At 43.9% G+C, this 5,854-nt stretch overlaps 1 non-coding gene across 1 annotated transcript; it reads right to left on the reverse strand.

Moving 5' to 3' along the window:
• Positions 1-545: 545 nt before the first annotated feature.
• Positions 546-736, reverse strand: LOC116556468. The gene has a single exon (XR_004271017.1). It is a non-coding gene; the product is annotated as a U2 spliceosomal RNA (small nuclear RNA).
• Between the last annotated feature and the right edge of the window lie 5,118 nt (positions 737-5,854).

The raw sequence follows: 5,854 nt of genomic DNA on the forward strand, positions 1-5,854 counted from the left end.
TGTTTCCTGCAGGAACACGGATGAAGTTGGAAGCCATCATTCCCAGCAAACAGACACAGGAACAGAAAATCAAACACCGCAGGCTCTCACCCACAATGTGAGTTGAACAATGAGGGGAACACCAAGGGGTGGAGCGAGGTGGGGGGTTAGGGGAGAGAGAGCATTAGGCCAAAGACACAATGCATGCGATGTGGGGCTTCAAATATAGATGACTGGTTGATAGGCGCCGCAAACTACCATGGCACAGGCACACCTATGCAGCAAACCTGCACGTTCCGCACCTGTATCCCAGAACTCAAATTTTTTAAATTAGGAGAAAAAAGTTAAAAGCCTAGACTGGGTAACATGGTGAACTCTTGTTTCTTAATAGTCACCACCTCTTGACGATTAAATAGTAATCCAAGTATTTTCAAAGGCCCAGACTCTTCCAAATAAAAAAAACCTTAAAAGCCTCTCCAAAACCATAGCATTTCAGATAGCAAACGTAAACAAACTACCTTTCGGTATTTTTGGTTCTATTTTTGTAAACATGTTCTATCCCCCGAAGGGGGTGCACCGTTCCTGGAAGTACTGCAATACCAGGTCGATGCGTGGAGTGGACGGAGCAAGCTCCTATTCCATCTCCTAACTCCAAAAATGCATTTAATACATTGTCCTCGAATAGAGGACGTATCAGATATTAAACTGATAAGAACAGATACTACACTTGATCTTAGCCAAAAGGCCGAGAAGCGATGCTGTCGCCTTCGCCCCCGCAGTCACCGTCCCACTCTCATCCACATTCAAGTCGCGGTGAGAGCTCCAGCCTCGCTCCTCGTCTCATTCCCTTGATCTCTTCACACCACTATTGATGCCATTACACACTCGGGCCGATTTCTTATTCTCCACGTTGAAAAGGGAAATCTTACACCCGAGATTGTTCTGTCGTTCCCGGGCTTTCATTTCAAATTTGCATGCCCCGCCCTTTCCCAGGGGGCGTGACCTCCGCGGTTGACTCTGTCCCCGGGGCCGCCTCCGCTTGGAGAGCCGGGGCTTCACTGGGAGCAACTTCCTTCTTTGTCTCAACCGAGCGAAAAGACGGAACCGAAAGAGACTCGGGGCGAAGGCGAGGGGGTCTGTGGAAGGTACCTGCCACGTGTCTACCATTGCAGTGTCATACAGAATAAGTCGTTTCACTGCCCTAGTAATCCCGTGGCTCACCTATTCATCCCGCTCTTCCTGGTCCTCCACGGAATCCCTGACAACAGTTTATCTTATTACAATCTTTGCAGTTCTGCCTTTCCTAGAATGTCATGTGGTTACAGTCATACAGCACATAGCCTTTGCATCCTGGCCTCTCTCACTTAGCAGTTTGCATTTGGGTTTTTGCCGTGTCTTTTTGTGGCTTGGTGGCTCTTTTCATTACTGAATAATTTTTCATTATATGAATGTATCACAGTTTATCCATTCAGCTACTGAAGAACATCTTGGTTAAAATGTTTGGGATTTTTATTTTTATTTTTTTGAGACGAAGTTTCACTCTTGTTCCCCGGACTGGAGTGCAATGGTGTAGTCTCAGCTCATCACAACCTCTGCCACCAGATTCAAGTCATTCTCCTGCCTCAGCCTCCCGAGTAACTGGGATTACAGGCATGCACCATCATGCTCGGCTAATTTTTTCTTTTTCGTATTTTTAGTAGAGACGGGGTTTCTCCACTTTGGTCAGGCTGGTCTCCAACTCCCAACCTCAGGTGATCTGCCCTCCTTGGCCTCCCAAACTGCTGGGATTACAGGAGTGAGCCACTGTGCCCAGCCCCATGTTTGGGATTTTGTGTGAACACAGTTTTCAGCTCATTTGGGTAAATACCTAAGAGCATAATTATTAGATGATTTGGAAGACAATGTTTAGCTTTCTAAGAAACTGCCAAACTGTTTTCCAAAGTAGCTGTACCATTTTCTTGTTTGTTTGACAGAGTCTCGCTCTGTCACTCAGGCTGGAGTGCAGTGGTGTGATCTTGGCTCATGGCAACCTCTGTATCTGGGGTTCAAGATATTCTCCTGCCTGAGCCTTACAGGTAGCTGGGATTCCGGGAGCCTGCCACCACGACCAGCTAATTTTTTTTTTTTTTTTTTTTTTTTTTTTTAATAAAGACAGGGTTTCACCATGTTGACCAGGCTGGTCTTGAGCTCCTGACCTCAAGCGATCCACTCACCTCAGCCTCCCAAAGTGCTGGGATTACAGGAGTGAGCCACTGTGCCGGGCCTAGCTACACTGTTTTTTGTTTTTTTTTTTTTTCTTTTCTTTTCTTTTCTTTTCTTTTTTTTTTATGACTAGAATCTCAAAGTACACTGTTCTCTAATCCTACCAGCAATGAAGGAGTGTTTCTGTTGCTCCACCTGTTGGTATTTTAATTAGATTAGTATTAAATTTATAGATTAGGAGTAATTGGACTTTCCACTGTATTTATTGGTATTATCCAAGAATAGGGTAGATTTTCCAATTCATGAAATCTTCATTATATTGCAAGTAGCATTTTTTTTTTTTTTTTTTTGAGAAGGAGTCTCGCTTTGTTGCCCAGCCTAGAATGTAGTGACGTGATCTTGGCTCACTGCAACCTCCACTCCCAGGTTCAAGCAACTCTCCTGCCTCAGCCTTTCGAGTAGCTGGGACTACAGGTGTGCACTTCCATGCCCGACTAATTTTTTTGTATTTTTGGTAGAGATGGGTTTTTGCCATGTTGGCCAGCCTGGTCTTGAACTCCTGATCTGAGATGATCCACTCACCTCGGCCTCCCAAAGTGTTGAGATTACAGGCATGAGCCACCTAACCTGGTCCCAAGTAGTATTTAAAGTTTTCTCAGGCCGGGCGCGGTGGCTCACGCCTGTAATCCCAGCACTTTGGGAGGCCGAGGCAGGTGGATCACGAGGTCAAGAGATCGAGACCATCCTGGTCAACATGGTGAAACCCTGTCTCTACTAAAAATACAAAAAATTAGCTGGGCATGGTGGTGCGTGCCTGTAATCCCAGCTACTCAGGAGGCTGAGGCAGGAGAATTGCCTGAACCCAGGAGGCGGAGGTTGCGGTGAGCCGAGATCGCGCCATTGCACTCCAGCCTGGGTAACAAGAGCGAAACTCCGACTCAAAAAAAATAAATAAATAAATAAAGTTTTCTCTAAGCTGTGTTGGGAAATAATTCTCCAGGGGCTTTCCTGTTTCTGCATGTCTTGTGTTTTTCTGCCTTTGTTCTAGACTATCTTTTCAAGGACGTACTACAGCAAACAGACTTAACAGATAGAGTTAGTGGCAAAGGGCAGGCATGTTTAAGGTCTAGTATAAAATATTCAGATTTCCTGAGCTCAGGCCTCTCAACCTACAGTGCAGATCACTGCAGGCTCAAGTGTCACCTGGCCCTCTTTTGCCCTGACCTGCATAAACTAGAGCTCAGGAAATTATCACAGAAAATGCTAACAGTCTGACTATTGCAATTACTGTAACAAAATCTTTCGTTTCTGAGTAAGGAGTCTTACATCTCTGCTACTGTCCATGAAACTGTGGCAGACTAAACTTTTAGCTGGCAAGTAGGAAAAGATGATTTTTACTCAGAGGAAAGAAAACATGTTGTCTAGTAGAAAAAAATATGTTGGCCGGGTGCCATGGCTCAGGCCTGTAATCCTAGCACTTTGGGAGGCCGAGGTGGGTGGATCACCTGAGGTCAGGAGTTCAAGACCAGCCTGACCATCATGGTGAAACGCCATCTTTTTTATTTTTGAAAGAAGTATTTTAAATTAAAAAAAAAAAAAGTTGTTGTTTCCATATAATGGAACTATTCTTATTATTTTAAAAGTCTATTTTTAGACGTGTGATATTATCTCTAATAGTGGTATTATCTATAATTACTGTAATTAGTACAGTGATATTATCTGCAGGAGCAATTGAGGATGTTACAAGTTTTGTGAACTCTGACTATGACTCTTAAGCCAAGATTCTAACCCTGTGGCTGATTTTTAGTTTTACGATAGTAGTTTCAGTTTCCAAGCTAGGAAGGGGTTACTATCATCTTTGTTTTAAAGTTGAACTGTAGGCTGGGTGCCATGGCTCACACCTTTAATCCCACCACTTTGGGAGGCTGAGGTGGGCGGATCACCTGAGGTCAGGAGTTTAAGACCAGCCTGGCCAACATAGCAAAACCCCGTCGCTGCTAAAAATACAAAAATTAGCTAGGTGTGGTGGAAAACTGCTTGAACCTGGGAGGGGAAGGCAGAGGTTGCAGTGAGCCAAGATTTCGCCACTGCACTCCAGCCTGGGCAACAGAGTGAGACTCAATCAATCAATCAATCAGAAAGAATTATGGCAGGGGCTTGAACTTTGGTAAAGAATAGGTATAGTTAAACAATGACCTATCATTTCTTAGCATTGTTTCTCATAAGTTGTTTGCTGCTCCGGAGTCACATAACTGGGGTGTCATGAGATTTTCAACTTCTCCAACTACTCCTATAGATAATATCACTATTGTGAAATAAAGAACTGGTCTTTGAGATATTTTTCAGATTTAGCAGACCAAGAGATGCCGCTGATTCTGAGACCCCGTCCCGGGAACTGAGGCAATTACACAAAGACCCTTTAGATACCCTTGTGATTTCATCTCTAGACAATCAGTTGTTTCAGTGCCTGAGCTCCCTGCTTAGCGGAGTACCCTGAAAAACTCTAGCCTCCAAAATCTTGGGGAGGCATATTTGGGAAATACCTCCTATCCTTTGGTGTGGCTGGCCCTGCAGTTATGAAACTTCTTCTTTGCTGCGATACCTGCTGTCCTCAGGGCGTTGCTTTTTCTGGGCAGAAAGAACCCATCAAGTGTGACAGTGCTGGAATTACAGGCATGAGTCACTGTGCCTAGCTTGTATGAAGCATTTTAACTACGTACAAGATAATAGATAGCCAAATACTAATGAAAATGGCACAAGGTATAAGTGGCTTAAAAGAATTTAAAAGACAATGGAAAATATTTAAAATTGCATCAAAGCTTCCCATTTAAAGAGCAGTAGATGGGTGAGAATGTAAATTAGGATAGCCATTAAGTTATATGCAGATTCCTCCAAAAACTTAGAGTTACCAAATGATCCAGCAATCTCACTTCTGAGTATTTACCCAAAAGATTTGAAATCGGTTTGTCTGCACTCCCATAGCCATTGTATTGCTGGGTACGGTGGCTCATGTTTGTAATCCAAACACTTCAGGAGGCCCAGGCAGGCGGATTGCTTGAGCCCAGGTGTTTGAGACCAGCCTGGGCAACATCGCAAAACTCACACTCTACAAAAAATACAAAAATTATCCCAGCACAGTGGCATACGCCTGTAGTCCCAGCTGCTTGGGAGGCTGAGGTGGGAGAATGGCTTGAAGCCGAGAGGTGGCGGTTGCAGTGAGCTGAGATTTCACCACTGTGCTCCCGCCTGGATAAGAGAGAGACTCTATGAAACAAACAAACAAACAAAAAGCCACAGACACACAAAGAGAAACAAAAATGAAAAGAAAACCTGTTCGTTTACATATTCACATTAGCCAATTGATGGGTTCAAACTAAGTGTCCCATCCATAGATAAATGGATAAAGAAAATTTGGAGGTATACACAATGGAATGCTATCTGGACTTTAATAGAAGGGAATTCTGTTATTTGTGACAACATGGATAGAGTTAGAGAACCTTATGCTATGTGAAGTGAGCCAGGCACAGAAAAAAAATACCACGTGTTGTCACTTATATAAGGAACCGAAAACAATCAAACTCAAAGAAGCAGAGAGGAAGGTAGGAAGGAAGGAAGGAGGAAAGGATGGAAGGAAGGAGGAAAGGATGGAAGGAAGGAAGGAAGGAGAAAAGGA

The sequence above is a fragment of the Sapajus apella genome, unplaced genomic scaffold (genome assembly GCF_009761245.1).
Source record: "Sapajus apella isolate SASKATOON/1434 unplaced genomic scaffold, GSC_monkey_1.0 scaffold16, whole genome shotgun sequence".
Taxonomy (NCBI): domain Eukaryota; kingdom Metazoa; phylum Chordata; class Mammalia; order Primates; family Cebidae; genus Sapajus; species Sapajus apella.